Below are 19290 nucleotides of genomic sequence, written 5' to 3' on the forward strand. Positions count from 1 at the left end.
ATCCCGGTCCCTGGGGGTCACGTTCTCCGCGGGGTGGTCAATCTATACCGGCCCGGTGTTATGAGTGTGGAGAACCAGGCCACTTCGCCCGAGAGTGTCCGCGGCGTGGGAGATACCCACCCCGGCGGCCATTAAACTAAAGGGCTCCGGGCTGGGGGGGACGCCGCTCGGAGCCGAAAACCACAACTAGGGGTGGTGGAAGTCCCGAAGAATTGGTAGCAAAGTGTCCGGTAGTTTGGGCAGAAGTAGAGGGCCGGGCCGTCCGGTGTCTGGTGGACACGGGGTCACAAGTAACCACTATGCCCGCAGCGTACTTTCAACGAAACTTTCCGGAGGCAGCAAGGCCTCAGTGGGGGCCCATGATTAGACTAGTAGCCGCTAACCAACTGCCGGTCCCGGTTGCCGGGGTAGTGTGGGTGCAGATGACGTTGTGCGGTAAACCCCTCGGCTGAAGAGGGGTGGTGCTGACTCAAGGAGAAGCTGATCAACGACACCCCGTCACCCTAGGCATGAATATTTTAAAAGAGTTTGGTAACCTGTTGCTTAATGATCCCACACAAAGGACACTGAAGCAGTGGGGTTCTCGCACAGCTCAGGGACAGGTATTCCAGCAGCTGGTGCGAGGGTGCATCGGGACTGCCAGGAGGGTGAGGCTCTGGGCAAGGTCATCGCGTCAGCGGCACCCCTGCTTGTGCTGTCTCCTGGACAGACAGTGGTGGCCCTGCCAATTCGGGCCCCGAAACCTTTGGAGGGCGTAGAGGTGCAGGTGGAGCCGTGTCACTCAAAGCACTTACCTCCTGGCATACTGGTGGCCCGTTCCCTCGCTACGGTGCGAAAAGGAACCGTCCTGGTCCGCTGCGTTAACCTTGAAGACCGAGATATCATTCTGAAAGCACGGACTGTACTGGCCAAACTAGTAAAGCCTTTAGAAGAAGTGCTGCCCGCTCCTGCAGTTCAATTACGAGTACACCCCGAGGATCCTTGGGAGGTAACAATACGAACCTTACAGGCCCACAAAGTCTCGACACAAGAGAGGGGCCGAAATATTTTGGAGCAAATGCGGGCCGAGCTTTCTGGATTAACTGCGGCCCAACTTTCACAAGTAAAAGCATTGCTGGGACAGTACCATGAAGTATTTGCTAGCCATGAGGACGACTTTGGGTGTACCACCGCCATCACTCATGAGATCCCCACAGCAGGAGCGGCCCCTATCCGAGAACGATAGCGACAGATCCCGCCACAACTCTATCAGGAGGTGAAAACTTTGCTGGCTCAGATGCTGCAAAAAGGGGTGATACGGGAAAGTCAAAGCCCTTGGGCGGCCCCCCATCGTGTTGGTCCGGAAGAAAGATGGTATACTACGATTCTGTGTGGATTATCGTAAATTGAATGCTTGCACTATTAAAGATTCATACCCACTGCCCCGCATAGAAGAATCTCTGTCTGCATTGGGCAAAGCAACATATTTTTCGATCCTGGACTTGGCCAGTGGGTACTGGCAGGTGCCCATGTCAGAAGGAGGACAGAGCTAAGACGGCGTTCATAATGCCCATGGGACTGTTTGAGTTTAATCGTATGCCATTCGGGCTGGCCAACGCCCCCGGGACCTTTCAGGGATTGATGGAGCGATGTTTAGGGGATCTCAATTTTGAGGCCACGTTGATCTACCTGGACGACATCATTGTCTATGCCGCCTCCTTCGAGGACCACCTGAAGCGGTTGGGACAGGTACTCAGCCGGCTGCAAAAGTACGGGTTGAAGGTGAAGCCTCAGAAATGCCACCTATTTCGCTCTCAGATTGAGTATCTGGGTCATGTCGTTTCGGCAGAGGGTGCGAGACCATCCCGGGAGAAGGTTGCTGCTATCCAGGAATGGCCTACCCCCGAGACGGTGAAAGACGTGCGGGCTTTACTGGGGTTAGCTGGATATTACCGTCGTTTCGTAAAGAATTTTGCATGTCGAGCTCGAGCCCTGCATGACCTGCTGAAGGGGGCTCCCGCTGGGGCCAATGGGCGAAAAATCCAGTGGCAACACCCTCAGGAAGAGGCCTTCCGAGATCTCAAGGCTGCACTCTCGGATGCCCCAGTGTTGGCTTATGCGGATTTCTCTCAGCCGTTCATCCTGCACACTGACGGGAGTCTTCACGGGCTAGGGGCTGTGTTGTCAAAGGTTCAGGATGGCCGGGAGAGGGTGATCGCTTATGGAAGCCGTTCACTCCATGACTCCGAGCGTAACCCTGACAATTACAGCTCTTTTAAGCTCGAGCTCATCGCAGTGGTGTGGGCTATGACGGAGAGATTCGCAGAGTACCTAGCGGGCTCCGAGGTGGTAGTGCGAACTGACAACAACCCACTGGCTCATTTGGAAAACGCCAAGTTGGGGGCTTTGGAGCAGCGATGGGTGGCCCGAATGGCGAAGTACAATTACAAGATTATTTACAAAAGAGGGGCCGAGAATGTTCATGCAGATGCTCTCTACAGGATTCGACATACAACTCCCGGACAGAATCGAGATGAAGAATTAGAAGGAGAGGAAATACCGTTCGCTCTTACCGCTGCCGTGCTCACCAATGTTGATGCAAAAGTATCTTCTCCAGAGGCCCACAGGGGCATCCTGGAACAATCTCGGGATCAGTGGATACAACAGCAACAAGAAGATTAAGAAGTTGGACTTCTCCGGACATGGGTCGCCGCTGGTCAATTACCCACTGATACTCAACGGCAAACTTTGACCCAAGACCTGTCGCTGATGCTGCGACAATGGGAGAGACTGATTATCCGAAAGGGACTACTGTACCGTAAAATCACTTCGCAAACAACCTCAACGACTGTTTGGCAGGTGGTTACACCCGGAGCTCAACTACACGAGCTGGCTCAAGAAAAAGGGGCCCACTTTGGAATTAAAAAGACTTTGCAATGGTTACAACAGAAAGTTTATCACCCACGCTTGTCGGCTGTTGTGGAAGAAGTTTGCCGTACCTGCCGCTTATGTGAATTGGCCAAACCGCCTGCTCAGAGGGCCGCAACACAGACGATTGTGACTTCAGCACCCTTTGCGCTCCTGACAGTGGATTATCTGCACATTGGTCTCGCATTCCAGGGATACGAACACTGCCTCGTCATGGTGGATCATTTCACCAAGTTCGCTGTGGTCACCCCTACTCGAGACCAGACCGCGGAGTCAGCCGCCTCCGCAATTTGCAGAAACTTTATACAAGTGTACGGCTGTCCTCAACGTATACATTCCGACCAGTGAGCATGTTTTTTGGGGAAAGTTATGGAGGAACTACATCATCTTTATGGGATTGATAAATCCCGGACCACACCATATCACCCGCAAGGGAATGGGGCTTGTGAGCGATTTAATCGGACATTGATTCAAATGCTACGCACTCTGGAGAGTGACAAGAAAGTTCGTTGGCCTGAATATGTTTCTGAATTAGTATGGGTTTATAATAATCGGGTACATCGAGTTACGGGCTATACTCCTTATTTCCTGCTGTTCGGACGAGAGGGTAAAGGGATCACGGAGGTAGAGTTGGACCCCGAAGAGTCTCGGCCCTGGACCGGAGTGTCGTCTTGGGTCCGAAATCATCGCCACAGGCTGCAAACTCTTCACCGAATTGTACATACCAAACTTCAAGACTGGGAACACCCAGGGAAGAATACAACCTCCCCTCCCCATCTCCAAAGCGGGGACCGTGTGCTTGTACTAGATCAACGCCCCCAGAATAAACTGGAGTCACGTTGGGAAGAGAGTCCTTATCGGGTACTACGCCGTATCCATCCAGAAGAACCTGTGTACGAAATACGGCCCGAGCAGGATGAAACACTGCCCACCCGCATTGTGCATTGTAATATGTTACGCCCGTGTATTTCCACTGACCCGAAGCAACTGGAACCTGTCCCGAAGACATCCGAACCGGAGTCCATATGCTGGGACTCGGAAGACGAGGATTTCCCTCCAGTTCCCAAGGGCCCTCCACCCAATAATGAGCCAGTTGACACAATTAACCCACCAGCATCATGCAGCCCACCGACGTCCACCACCCCAGAAGATTCCACCCCAGTCGAACTTAGACGCTCCGAGCGGTCAACAGCCGGCAAACCCCCCGAACGGTATGAACAAGATCAGTTCGTATGGCAACGAATATTAAACACCTTTACAGTCCAATCTTAATAGACTAACTCCCTCGCCCGAGGACTGGCGAGCTTCCAGGGTGGGGGAATGTGGGGAGGAGGACCCCCATATAGTGTTTGGGCCGGAATAAAGGGGACCGCCATCAGAGTTGTTGAAGGAAGCACAACAGGGGGTGGGGCTAGGGTAAAAGGAGCAGGAGACGCGCTGAAGTGGCAGTTGGGGAAGAGAGAGAGTGAAGGCAAGACGCAGGGTGACTTGCAGGGACACCGAGAGGAGCCTGCGAGGAGAAAGCAGGCGATTTACCGACAAGAGAGACGTGAGAGACTGTGCCCAGAGACTGCTCCCCGCTCCCGTTCTGAGAGAATTATCCCCGCTAACCCCCGCCTTGGAGAGAGAGGAACTATACCTCAGGTTGTGGCCGTGAGTACCGGTAACCAGGCCACAGAGACCTGGGCCCTTCCCCCCAGCCTTCCCTCATCACGCCGACCCGGCCATCATCGGCCTCAAGATACGCCACCTTGTCACAGGCGGGATAAAAGGCTCGCTACTCTGGCTTAGGAAGAGACTCCTTGGTAAAGGACGGCTACAGGCCTTCTGGGGAACTGTGTCATCACCGCGCGCCACCTCCATCACTTTCTTCAGGGCCTGTTGCGCCCCAGCGGCAGCGTTTCCTTCAGGGCCTGTTGCGCCCCAGCGGCAGCGTTTCCTTCAGGGCCTGTTGCGCCCCAGCGGCAGCGTTTCCTTCAGGGCCTGTTGCGCCCCAGCGGCAGCGTTTCCTTCAGGGCCTGTTGCGCCCCAGCGGCAGCGTTTCCTTCAGGGCCTGTTGCGCCCCAGCGGCAGCGTTTCCTTCAGGGCCTGTTGCGCCCCAGCGGCAGCGTTTCCTTCAGGGCCTGTTGCGCCCCAGCGGCAGCGTTTCCTTCAGGGCCTGTTGCGCCCCAGCGGCAGCGTTTCCTTCAGGGCCTGTTGCGCCCCAGCGGCAGCGTTTCCTTCAGGGCCTGTTGCGCCCCAGCGGCAGCGTTTCCTTCAGGGCCTGTTGCGCCCCAGCGGCAGCGTTTCCTTCAGGGCCTGTTGCGCCCCAGCGGCAGCGTTTCCTTCAGGGCCTGTTGCGCCCCAGCGGCAGCGTTTCCTTCAGGGCCTGTTGCGCCCCAGCGGCAGCGTTTCCTTCAGGGCCTGTTGCGCCCCAGCGGCAGCGTTTCCTTCAGGGCCTGTTGCGCCCCAGCGGCAGCGTTTCCTTCAGGGCCTGTTGCGCCCCAGCGGCAGCGTTTCCTTCAGGGCCTGTTGCGCCCCAGCGGCAGCGTTTCCTTCAGGGCCTGTTGCGCCCCAGCGGCAGCGTTTCCTTCAGGGCCTGTTGCGCCCCAGCGGCAGCGTTTCCTTCAGGGCCTGTTGCGCCCCAGCGGCAGCGTTTCCTTCAGGGCCTGTTGCGCCCCAGCGGCAGCGTTTCCTTCAGGGCCTGTTGCGCCCCAGCGGCAGCGTTTCCTTCAGGGCCTGTTGCGCCCCAGCGGCAGCGTTTCCTTCAGGGCCTGTTGCGCCCCAGCGGCAGCGTTTCCTTCAGGGCCTGTTGCGCCCCAGCGGCAGCGTTTCCTTCAGGGCCTGTTGCGCCCCAGCGGCAGCGTTTCCTTCAGGGCCTGTTGCGCCCCAGCGGCAGCGTTTCCTTCAGGGCCTGTTGCGCCCCAGCGGCAGCGTTTCCTTCAGGGCCTGTTGCGCCCCAGCGGCAGCGTTTCCTTCAGGGCCTGTTGCGCCCCAGCGGCAGCGTTTCCTTCAGGGCCTGTTGCGCCCCAGCGGCAGCGTTTCCTTCAGGGCCTGTTGCGCCCCAGCGGCAGCGTTTCCTTCAGGGCCTGTTGCGCCCCAAACATCCTTGTTTTCTACAGGGCTTGTTGCGCCCCAACGGTATTATTTTCCTCAGGGCCTGTTGCCCCCGACATCACTTTCCTCAGGACAGCCGCCTCAGCGACCTCAACGCGGCCACGCTACCGAAACCAGCAGTCCCTGGAAGGCTAAGTGATACTATACTTGGTTAAGATTGTTGAGTCTCTGCGCGGACCGTTTGTGTTGTTCTTTATTCTTGTTCTGTTCAGCCAAGCCCATCGGCTAAAGTATATAAAAGTGATTTCGAAAACCACCATTCGTCTAGTGTCTCGTCACTGGATCCTGAGAACCTGCTCAACCCTACACTTGCATACATGGCTTGTTTCTTGTATGCATGGCTTGTTTCTTGTCTCTTTCTTGCATGCATGGCTTGTTTCTTGTCTCTTTCTTGCATGCATGGCTTGTTTCTTGTCTCTTTCTTGCATGCATGGCTTGTTTCTTGTCTCTTTCTTGCATGCATGGCTTGTTTCTTGTCTCTTTCTTGCATGCATGGCTTGTTTCTTGTCTCTTTCTTGCATGCATGGCTTGTTTCTTGTCTCTTTCTTGCATGCATGGCTTGTTTCTTGTCTCTTTCTTGCATGCATGGCTTGTTTCTTGTCTCTTTCTTGCATGCATGGCTTGTTTCTTGTCTCTTTCTTGCATGCGTGGCTTGTTTCTTGTCTCTTTCTTGCATGCGTGGCTTGTTTCTTGTCTCTTTCTTGCATGCGTGGCTTGTTTCTTGTCTCTTTCTTGCATGCATAGCTTGTTTCTTGTCTCTTTCTTGCATGCATGGCGTGTTTCTTGTCTCTTTGTTGCATGCATGGCGTGTTTCTTGTCTCTTTGTTGCATGCATGGCGTGTTTCTTGTCTCTTTGTTGCCTTGGTTCTTTTTTAATGTTCCTGTGTATTAGCTTTGCTCATTATTCTTACTGCATTATCTATTGAAGTCTCAGGTAGACTAAAAAACCCACCTCCTCATTCCCTTCTTCTTGATTTTACACTGGAGTACTTCTTATTTAGTTGGGCTCCTGTGTACACAAGCTCAACAGGAAGTCAGGAAGAAGGCCGGAGAAGGACAGAATTCGAAACTACAAGCAGCCAAACTATCGATGACAACTGATTATCGCATATGTTGGGAGGGATATGAGCACAAATGATGGCGGAGTCTTCAGCTGGGGGTAGGGCTGTGCAATAATGCAGAAGTATGGCGCCTAATCCCTGCGGTCACCGATTGGCAGCAGTGGTCACATGTTGAATGCAAGTAAACAAACTGGATCAAGTGGGGATAGAAGAGGTCGGCATTGTTTATTTTTTTGCTTTATTTCTTCCATTACAGTTTTATCTCTTTTTACATATTTTTTGGGATACAAATTAAATATTGTAGCGACTCTGAGTAGTCCCAAAGACACTGAATGGAGAGGTGGCGTGCACACAGGGACCAAGCCATTCTGGATCCCCTTCTTATGATCAGTTGGGGTCTCTGTGGTTGGACCCCCAACGATCAGCAAGTGTTCACCTATCCTGAGAAGATTGTTCAGCCAGAACTTAGGACATATTTGGTTAGCACCTTCCACTCCCCGCCCCAATGTCAGCACATTTCCTAATATACGTCCAGTATGTGCAATGACCTCCCATTGACATAACATCATGGTGTCCTACCAGAGAGATTACAACACCCAGCAGTGTGTGATGTCTGGTGTGCGCTGCACGGGCGACACAGGCAGGAACTGACCAGTCATTCTGGGCAGCCTTACACCACACATCCTGCCTACCGGAGACCACTTACACCTCAGTGTGTGCACCCGCCGTAGTGTCACGTCTCACAATGTACGAGGAAGTTTGTAGATCAGCACACACCTCGGCTAATGAGGAAGCGCGCCGAAGTAACCCTTTACCTCCTGCAGGCAAATAACATGATCATACCACTGTAAGAACATGGACACGTGAAAACCTTATGCACATATATTTCTATAATAACTTCATATTGTACAGTTTATATAGGATTGGCAGACATAAGGAGTTACATTACTTATCTTATATTGTACTGCTTCTGTATTACACTCCAGAGCTGCACTCACTATTCTGCTGGTGCAGTCACTGTGTACATACTGTACATTACATTACTGATCCTGAGTTACATCCTGTATTATACCCCAGAGCTGCACTCACTATTCTGCTGGTGCAGTCACAGTGTACGTACATTACATTACTGATCCTGAGTTACATCCTGTATTATACCCCAGAGCTGCATTCACTATTCTGCTGGTGCAGTCACAGTGTACGTACATTACATTACTGATCCTGAGTTACATCCTGTATTATACTCCAGAGATGCACTCACTATTCTGCTGGTGCAGTCACTGTGTACATACATTACTGATCCTGAGTTACATCCTGTATTATACTTCAGAGCTGCACTCACTATTCTGCTGGTGCAGTCACTGTGTACATACATTACATTACATTACTGATCCTGAGTAACATCCTGTATTATACTCCAGAGCTGCGCTCTCTATTCTTCTGGTGCAGTCACTGTGTACATACATCACATTACTGATCCTGAGTTACATCCTGTATTATACTCCAGAGCGGCACTCACTATTCTGCTGGTGCAGTCACTGTGTACATACATTACTGATCCTGAGTTACATCCTGTATTATACTCCAGAGCTGCACTCACTATTCTGCTGGTGCAGTCACTGTGTACATACATTACATTACTGATCCTGAACTGTATGAATTAGAAATACATATATAAGTGTGTCTCTATGACATTATATATATATATATATATATATATATATATATATATATATATATATATATATATATATATATATATATATATATATTATGTGTCTAGATCTATTCGTTTGTTTCTTTATTTAACCGGTCTCTGTGATTTTACTGTATGTGTAAAAAAAATTGCCGGCTTTTGGTAAAGGACACCGGGTGCGATTTTATCGCAACTCACACATTGGGTCCATTTGTAATCCAATTTTTTCTCGCTCCCATAGACTTGCATTGTCGAATCTGATCCGAAAATCGGTGACAATCGCAGCATGCTGCGAGTCTCGGTCTGAGGATCTGACCCGATAAAAAAAAAAAAAAAAATTATATATATATATATATATAGTGGGGAAAAAAAGTATTTAGTCAGTCAGCAATAGTGCAAGTTCCACCACTTAAAAAGATGAGAGGCGTCTGTAATTTACATCATAGGTAGACCTCAACTATGGGAGACAAACTGAGAAAAAAAAAATCCAGAAAATCACATTGTCTGTTTTTTTTTCATTTTATTTGCATATTATGGCGGAAAATAAGTATTTGGTCAGAAACAAGCAATCAAGATTTCTGGCTCTCACAGACCTGTAACTTCTTCTTTAAGAGTCTCCTCTTTCCTCCACTCATTACCTGTAGTAATGGCACCTGTTTAAACTTGTTATCAGTATAAAAAGACACCTGTGCACACCCTCAAACAGTCTGACTCCAAACTCCACTATGGTGAAGACCAAAGAGCTGTCAAAGGACACCAGAAACAAAATTGTAGCCCTGCACCAGGCTGGGAAGACTGAATCTGCAATAGCCAACCAGCTTGGAGTGAAGAAATCAACTGTGGGAGCAATAATTAGAAAATGGAAGACATACAAGACCACTGATAATCTCCCTCGATCTGGTGCTCCACGCAAAATCCCACCCCGTGGGGTCAGAATGATCCCAAGAACGGTGAGCAAAAATCCCAGAACCACGCGGGGGGACCTAGTGAATGAACTGCAGAGAGCTGGGACCAATGTAACAAGGCCTACCATAAGTAACACACTACGCCACCATGGACTCAGATCCTGCAGTGCCAGACGTGTCCCACTGCTTAAGCCTGTACATGTCCTGGCCCGTCTGAAGTTTGCTAGAGAGCATTTGGATGATCCAGAGGAGTTTTGGGAGAATGTCCTATGGTCTGATGAAACCAAACTGGAACTGTTTGGTAGAAACACAACTTGTCGTGTTTGGAGGAAAAAGAATACTGAGTTGCATCCATCAAACACCATACCTACTGTAAAGCATGGTGGTGGAAACATCATGCTTTGGGGCTGTTTCTCTGCAAAGGGGCCAGGACGACTGATCCGGGTACATGAAAGAATGAATGGGGCCATGTATCGTGAGATTTTGAGTGCAAACCTCCTTCCATCAGCAAGGGCATTGAAGATGAAACGTGGCTGGGTCTTTCAACATGACAATGATCCAAAGCACACCGCCAGGGCAACGAAGGAGTGGCTTCGTAAGAAGCATTTCAAGGTCCTGGAGTGGCCTAGCCAGTCTCCAGATCTCAACCCTATAGAAAACCTTTGGAGGAAGTTGAAAGTCCGTGTTGCCAAGCGAAAAGCCAAAAACATCACTGCTCTAGAGGAGATCTGCATGGAGGAATGGGCCAACATACCAACAACAGTGTGTGGCAACCTTGTGAAGACTTACAGAAAACGTTTGACCTCTGTCATTGCCAACAAAGGATATATCACAAAGTATTGAGATGAAATTTTGTTTCTGACCAAATACTTATTTTCCACCATAATATGCAAATAAAATGAAAAAAAAAACAGACAATGTGATTTTCTGGATTTTTTTTTTTCTCAGTTTGTCTCCCATAGTTGAGGTCTACCTATGATGTAAATTACAGACGCCTCTCATCTTTTTAAGTGGTGGAACTTGCACTATTGCTGACTGACTAAATACTTTTTTTCCCCCACTGTGTGTGTGTATATATATATATATATATATATATATATATATATATATATATATATATATATATATATATATATCGCATGATGGGAGCTGCCCCATAGAATAACATTGGGACGAATGCAGTGCGATTTTTTATCGCATTGCATTTGTCTGTTTTAATCGCTAGTGTGACTCCAGCCTAAAGAGTGAATCCTCCTGTTGTTCTAAGGGATTGGATAGTCTGAAAATACCTTGGGTTATGGTCCTGTCACACTTAGTGATGCACCAGCGATCCCGACCAGTGATATGACCCGGTCAGGATCGTTGGTGCATCGCTAAGTGGTTGCTAGTGAGCTGCCACACAGACAGATCTCACCAGCGACATCGCAGCAGTCGGGGGTCGCTACTTAATCCCAGCAGTGACTTCATCAAGAAAGGGGAGGGGGTATTTCTCTGGTCAGTTTTGGATCCTTTCCGCTTAGGTTGCGCAAGCAAGGGATCACTGAGAGCAGAAAAAAAAAATGGATTTTTAAAGTGTGTGACTCCTACTGTTTTTTGAAGGGACAGGATAGTCTAAAAATACCATGGGTATGGATCAAAAATCTGGGAAGCCCATTAGTGACCTCAACAGAAAAGGGGGTGGGGGTGTTTCTTTAGTCAGTTTTGAATCCCTGCCGCTCAGGTTCCGCAAGCAAGGGATCACTGGAGATAGATGTAAGCAAGCTGATGTCCAGATTGTAGAGCCCAGTCAGACTGATACATCGCACACTCAGTCATTCCAAAAACCAGTGTCTACAGATCATGTGATCACTTCCAACCATGATTAGCAAGCCAGCATCTAAACAGTTAATAATTAGGACACTTAGCAACTGATTCTATTGTACATGACAAAGGACAATTCAGTGATTATTATTTGCCAATTCCAGTTACCGTGCCGCATCCAAACAGGAAACAATCAGCATGTTCAATGTCACAGAGGTCAACGAGATATCGTGCGTGCCCCTCTACATAGCCATCATACTAATAATAAACCGCTGCATTGTATCACCGGCCGCCAGTGCCACCATTCATAGACAGCCTGGGGCGGATGTACTGATACTACAGGCGATAGTCGCCGCACCAGTGACTCTTCACAAGGTATTCATTCCTATGACATTTCCATTTATTAAAAAAAAAAAAAAAGCCACATTTTCACTTTGCTAATGTTGAAAAAATTGGGCCAAATTTGTGATTTAATGTGATCTGATAGAAAAATATCAGAGGTCATGATAAAGAAGAGCAATAATATAACAAAGAAATGACATAAATAATAATTGCAACAATGTATCACAACACCGGATATCACGGAGTGATACCTTTACATTGCATCCATCAGCTGACAAATACAATGCACCCATGGTCCCCCGCCGCCGTACAAATCACAGGTACATCCCAAAAGCCTCTTCCATGGTCGACAACAGAGCAAGAGGAAACAAGAACCAGACACCAGAGGGGTGAAGAGAAGGAGCGAAACACAAAGAACATCAGAGAAAATACTAATTGTTTGGACCACAATTATCAGCATCTGAGCCAGGATCTAGCCGTCTGAGTGTACAGTAGCATGCAAAAGTTTGGGCACCCCTGGTGAAAATTTACCGTTATTGTGAACAGTTAAGCAAGTTGAAGATGAAATGATCTCTAAAGGTTAAAGATACACATTTCCTTTGTATTTTAGGCAAATTTAGGCATTTATTTGTGTGGACGAATGGTGCAAAATCCCACCTGAGCAATGCCTGCGACCAGTTTCTCCATACAGGAGGTGTCTTGAAGCTTCATCACCAAGAAAGGCTTTTGTAAGAAGTACTAAATACATTTCAGTAAGCGGGTTCAATACATTTTCTCTGTGTCATTTCTCATTATTACGCATATCATAATTTATGGACATTTATGGTGATTTTTTTTTCCCTGTGAGGATTGGATAGATTGTTACCGACATCTGGTGAAAATTTCATGTTAATAGCATCTTTAGAAATATATTTACTTAGAAAATCAGTGACGTGTTCAATACTAATTTCATCTGTTGTACGTAGTGTGTGTGTATAACCAGGTGTGTATATACTGTATATATGTATTGTATGTGTGAATATAGGTGCCGTATATGTAGGTGTATATACGTACTGTATATGTGAATATAGGTATATACACACACGAGTATGTAGGTGTATGTATGTACTGTATATGCGTATGTAGGTGTGTATATATAGGTTTATAGATATACTGTATATGTGTATGTAGCTGTATATACGTACTGTATATGTGTACGTACATGCTGTATATGTAGCTGTATATGTGTACGTACGAGCTGTATATACGCGCGGTGTATGGAGCTGTATATACGTACTGTATATGTGTATATAGGTATATACACACGAGTATGTACGTGTATGTATGTACTGTATATGCGTATGTAGGTGTGTATATATAGGTTTATAGATATACTGTATATGTGTATGTAGCTGTATATACGTACTGTATATGTGTACGTACATGCTGTATATGTAGCTGTATATGTGTACGTACGAGCTGTATATACGCGCGGTGTATGGAGCTGCATATACGCGCGGTGTATGGAGCTGCATATACGCGCGGTGTATGGAGCTGCATATACGCGCGGTGTATGGAGCTGCATATACGCGCGGTGTATGGAGCTGCATATACGCGCGGTGTATGGAGCTGCATATACGCGCGGTGTATGGAGCTGCATATACGCGCGGTGTATGGAGCTGCATATACGCGCGGTGTATGGAGCTGCATATACGCGCGGTGTATGGAGCTGCATATACGCGCGGTGTATGGAGCTGCATATACGCGCGGTGTATGGAGCTGCATATACGCGCGGTGTATGGAGCTGCATATACGCGCGGTGTATGGAGCTGCATATACGCGCGGTGTATGGAGCTGTGTATGGAGCTGTATATACGCGCTGTGTATGGAGCTGTGTATACGCGCTGTGTATGGAGCTGTGTATACGCGCGGTGTATGGAGCTGTGCATACGCGCGGTGTATGGAGCTGTGCATACGCGCGGTGTATGGAGCTGTGCATACGCGCGGTGTATGGAGCTGTGCATACGCGCGGTGTATGGAGCTGTACATACGCGCGGTGTATGGAGCTGTACATACGCGCGGTGTATGGAGCTGTACATACGCGCGGTGTATGGAGCTGTACATACGCGCGGTGTATGGAGCTGTACATACGCGCGGTGTATGGAGCTGTACATACGCGCGGTGTATGGAGCTGTACATACGCGCGGTGTATGGAGCTGTACATACGCGCGGTGTATGGAGCTGTACATACGCGCGGTGTATGGAGCTGTACATACGCGCGGTGTATGGAGCTGTACATACGCGCGGTGTATGGAGCTGTACATACGCGCGGTGTATGGAGCTGTACATACGCGCGGTGTATGGAGCTGTACATACGCGCGGTGTATGGAGCTGTACATACGCGCGGTGTATGGAGCTGTACATACGCGCGGTGTATGGAGCTGTACATACGCGCGGTGTATGGAGCTGTACATACGCGCGGTGTATGGAGCTGTACATACGCGCGGTGTATGGAGCTGTACATACGCGCGGTGTATGGAGCTGTACATACGCGCGGTGTATGGAGCTGTACATACGCGCGGTGTATGGAGCTGTACATACGCGCGGTGTATGGAGCTGTACATACGCGCGGTGTATGGAGCTGTACATACGCGCGGTGTATGGAGCTGTACATACGCGCGGTGTATGGAGCTGTACATACGCGCGGTGTATGGAGCTGTACATACGCGCGGTGTATGGAGCTGTACATACGCGCGGTGTATGGAGCTGTACATACGCGCGGTGTATGGAGCTGTACATACGCGCGGTGTATGGAGCTGCGTATGGAGCTGCGTATGGAGCTGCGTATGGAGCTGCGTATGGAGCTGCGTATGGAGCTGCGTATGGAGCTGCGTATGGAGCTGTATATACGCGCTGTGTATGGAGCTGTATATACGCGCTGTGTATGGAGCTGTATATACGCGCTGTGTATGGAGCTGTATATACGCGCTGTGTATGGAGCTGTATATACGCGCTGTGTATGGAGCTGTATATACGCGCTGTGTATGGAGCGGTGTATGGAGAGGTGTATGGAGCGGTGTATGGAGCGGTGTATGGAGCGGTGTATGGAGAGGTGTATGGAGCGGTGTATGGAGCGGTGTATGGAGCGGTGTATGGAGCGGTGTATGGAGCGGTGTATGGAGCGGTGTATACGCGCGGTGTATGGAGCGGTGTATGGAGCGGTGTATGGAGCGGTGTATGGAGCGGTGTATGGAGCGGTGTATGGAGCGGTGTATGGAGCGGTACATACGCGCGGTGTATGGAGCTGTACATACGCGCGGTGTATGGAGCTGTACATACGCGCGGTGTATGGAGCTGTACATAAGCGCGGTGTATGGAGCTGTACATACGCGCGGTGTATGGAGCTGTACATACGCGCGGTGTATGGAGCTGTACATACGCGCGGTGTATGGAGCTGTACATACGCGCGGTGTATGGAGCTGTACATACGCGCGGTGTATGGAGCTGTACATACGCGCGGTGTATGGAGCTGTACATACGCGCGGTGTATGGAGCTGTACATACGCGCGGTGTATGGAGCTGTACATACGCGCGGTGTATGGAGCTGTACATACGCGCGGTGTATGGAGCTGTACATACGCGCGGTGTATGGAGCTGTACATACGCGCGGTGTATGGAGCTGTACATACACGCGGTGTATGGAGCTGTACATACGCGCGGTGTATGGAGCTGTACATACGCGCGGTGTATGGAGCTGTACATACGCGCGGTGTATGGAGCTGTGTATGGAGCTGTACATACGCGCTGTGTATGGAGCTGTGTATGGAGCTGTACATACGCGCTGTGTATGGAGCTGTGTATGGAGCTGTACATACGCGCTGTGTATGGAGCTGTGTATGGAGCTGTACATACGCGCTGTGTATGGAGCTGTGTATGGAGCTGTACATACGTGCTGTGTATGGAGCTGTGTATGGAGCTGTATATACGTGCTGTGTATGGAGCTGTATATACGTGCTGTGTATGGAGCTGTGTATGGAGCTGTATATACGTGCTGTGTATGGAGCTGTGTATGGAGCTGTACATACGCGCTGTGTATGGAGCTGTACATACGCGCTGTGTATGGAGCTGTACATACGCGCTGTGTATGGAGCTGTACATACGCGCTGTGTATGGAGCTGTGTATGGAGCTGTACATACGCGCGGCGTATGGAGCTGTACATACGCGCGGCGTATGGAGCTGTACATACGCGCGGCGTATGGAGCTGTACATACGCGCGGCGTATGGAGCTGTACATACGCGCGGCGTATGGAGCTGTACATACGCGCGGCGTATGGAGCTGTACATACGCGCGGCGTATGGAGCTGTACATACGCGCGGCGTATGGAGCTGTACATACGCGCGGCGTATGGAGCTGTAGATACGCGAGGCGTATGGAGCTGTAGATACGCGAGGTGTATGGAGCTGTGTATGGAGCTGTGTATACGTGCTGTGTATGGAGCTGTATATACGTGCTGTGTATGGAGCTGTATATACGTGCTGTATATACGCGCTGTGTATGGAGCTGTATATACGTGCTGTGTATGGAGCTGTATATACGTGCTGTGTATGGAGCTGTATATACGTGCTGTGTATGGAGCTGTGTATACGTGCTGTGTATGGAGCTGTGTATACGTGCTGTGTATACGCACTGTGTATACGTGCTGTATATACGTGCTGTGTATGGAGCTGTATATACGTGCTGTGTATGGAGCTGTATATACGCGCTGTGTATGGAGCTGTGTATGGAGCTGTACATACGCGCTGTGTATGGAGCTGTGTATGGAGCTGTACATACGCGCTGTGTATGGAGCTGTGTATGGAGCTGTACATACGCGCTGTGTATGGAGCTGTGTATGGAGCTGTACATACGTGCTGTGTATGGAGCTGTGTATGGAGCTGTATATACGTGCTGTGTATGGAGCTGTATATACGTGCTGTGTATGGAGCTGTGTATGGAGCTGTATATACGTGCTGTGTATGGAGCTGTGTATGGAGCTGTACATACGCGCTGTGTATGGAGCTGTACATACGCGCTGTGTATGGAGCTGTACATACGCGCTGTGTATGGAGCTGTACATACGCGCTGTGTATGGAGCTGTGTATGGAGCTGTACATACGCGCGGCGTATGGAGCTGTACATACGCGCGGCGTATGGAGCTGTACATACGCGCGGCGTATGGAGCTGTACATACGCGCGGCGTATGGAGCTGTACATACGCGCGGCGTATGGAGCTGTACATACGCGCGGCGTATGGAGCTGTACATACGCGCGGCGTATGGAGCTGTACATACGCGCGGCGTATGGAGCTGTACATACGCGCGGCGTATGGAGCTGTACATACGCGCGGCGTATGGAGCTGTACATACGCGCGGCGTATGGAGCTGTAGATACGCGAGGCGTATGGAGCTGTAGATACGCGAGGTGTATGGAGCTGTGTATGGAGCTGTGTATACGTGCTGTGTATGGAGCTGTATATACGTGCTGTGTATGGAGCTGTATATACGTGCTGTATATACGCGCTGTGTATGGAGCTGTATATACGTGCTGTGTATGGAGCTGTATATACGTGCTGTGTATGGAGCTGTGTATACGTGCTGTGTATGGAGCTGTGTATACGTGCTGTGTATGGAGCTGTGTATACGTGCTGTGTATACGTGCTGTATATACGTGCTGTGTATGGAGCTGTATATACGCGCTGTGTATGGAGCTGTATATACGCGCGGCGTATGGAGCTGTACATACGCGCGGCGTATGGAGCTGTACATACGCGCGGCGTATGGAGCTGTACATACGCGCGGCGTATGGAGCTGTACATACGCGCGGCGTATGGAGCTGTACATACGCGCGGCGTATGGAGCTGTACATACGCGCGGCGTATGGAGCTGTACATACGCGCGGCGTATGGAGCTGTACATACGCGCGGCGTATGGAGCTGTACATACGCGCGGCGTATGGAGCTGTACATACGCGCGGCGTATGGAGCTGTACATACGCGCGGCGTATGGAGCTGTACATACGCGCGGCGTATGGAGCTGTACATACGCGCGGCGTATGGAGCTGTACATACGCGCGGCGTATGGAGCTGTACATACGCGCGGCGTATGGAGCTGTACATACGCGCGGCGTATGGAGCTGTACATACGCGCGGTGTATACGCGCGGTGTATACGTGCTGTATATACGCGCGGTGTATACGTGCTGTATACGTGCTGTATATACGCGCGGTGTATACGTGCTGTATATACGCGCGGTGTATACGTGCTGTATATACGCGCGGTGTATACGTGCTGTATATACGCGCGGTGTATGGAGCTGTATATACGCGCGGTGTATGGAGCTGTATATACGCGCGGTGTATGGAGCTGTATATACGCGCGGTGTATGGAGCTGTATATACGCGCGGTGTATGGAGCTGTATATACGCGCGGTGTATGGAGCTGTATATACGCGCGGTGTATGGAGCTGTATATACGCGCGGTGTATGGAGCTGTATATACGCGCGGTGTATGGAGCTGTATATACGCGCGGTGTATGGAGCTGTATATACGCGCGGTGTATGGAGCTGTATATACGCGCGGTGTATGGAGCTGTATATACGCGCGGTGTATGGAGCTGTATATACGCGCGGTGTATGGAGCTGTATATACGCGCGGTGTATGGAGCTGTATATACGCGCGGTGTATGGAGCTGTATATACGCGCGGTGTATGGAGCTGTATATACGCGCGGTGTATGGAGCTGTATATACGCGCGGTGTATGGAGCTGTATATACGCGCGGTGTATGGAGCTGTATATACGCGCGGTGTATGGAGCTGTATATACGCGCGGTGTATGGAGCTGTATATACGCGCGGTGTATGGAGCTGTATATACGCGCGGTGTATGGAGCTGTATATACGCGCGGTGTATGGAGCTGTATATACGTGCTGTGTATGGAGCTGTATATACGCGCTGTGTATACGTGCTGTGTATGGAGCTGTATATACGTGCTGTGTATACGCGCTGTGTATACGCGCTGTGTATACGCGCTGTGTATACGCGCTGTGTATACGCGCTGTGTATACGCGCTGTGTATGGAGCTGTTGCTGATCTTGGCTGTCTGAGGTGGTCTGTCTGCCGGTAGGTGGGCTGCAGACACTGTGGTGTAAACATATATATACGTCTCTTTGCACACAGGCTGCCGTCACTGAGACGCTTCCTGTCACATCTCACACAGCAGGTGCCACATCCCTGTATACCGTCCGTATACCCTCCGTATACCCTGTATACCTTCTGTACACTCTGCTCCCCTCCCCCTCATCAGTGCAGTGCTGGACGCGGGGGTCGTGTACCTGTGCGGGACCCTCGGTGCTGGACCCTCGGTGCGGGACCCTCGGCGCCGGCTCGGGGGGCTGCAGGCTGCTGTCAGCGGCGCCGTCCTCTGTGATTTCTGCTGTCGGGAGCTTCCGGGTCGGTGAATCTGAGC

General features: G+C 50.2%; 1 protein-coding gene across 5 annotated transcripts in view; it reads right to left on the reverse strand.

The window, feature by feature from the left end:
* CYRIB (CYFIP related Rac1 interactor B) overlaps positions 1-19289 on the reverse strand; it is a 190014-nt gene extending 170725 nt beyond the window's left edge. For 3 of the 5 annotated variants that reach the window (XM_073590328.1, XM_073590334.1, XM_073590331.1), the window contains exon 1: positions 19157-19289. The gene's annotated coding sequence lies outside the window, so the exon portion shown is untranslated. The remainder of the gene's footprint in view (positions 1-19156) is intronic. The other 2 variants (XM_073590330.1, XM_073590336.1) reach the window with 1 other exon arrangement.
* Position 19290: the final 1 nt, after the last annotated feature.

The sequence above is a fragment of the Dendrobates tinctorius genome, unplaced genomic scaffold (genome assembly GCF_039654945.1).
Source record: "Dendrobates tinctorius isolate UK_male_01 unplaced genomic scaffold, ASM3965494v1 ptg000116l, whole genome shotgun sequence".
NCBI classification, from domain to species: Eukaryota; Metazoa; Chordata; class Amphibia; order Anura; family Dendrobatidae; genus Dendrobates; species Dendrobates tinctorius.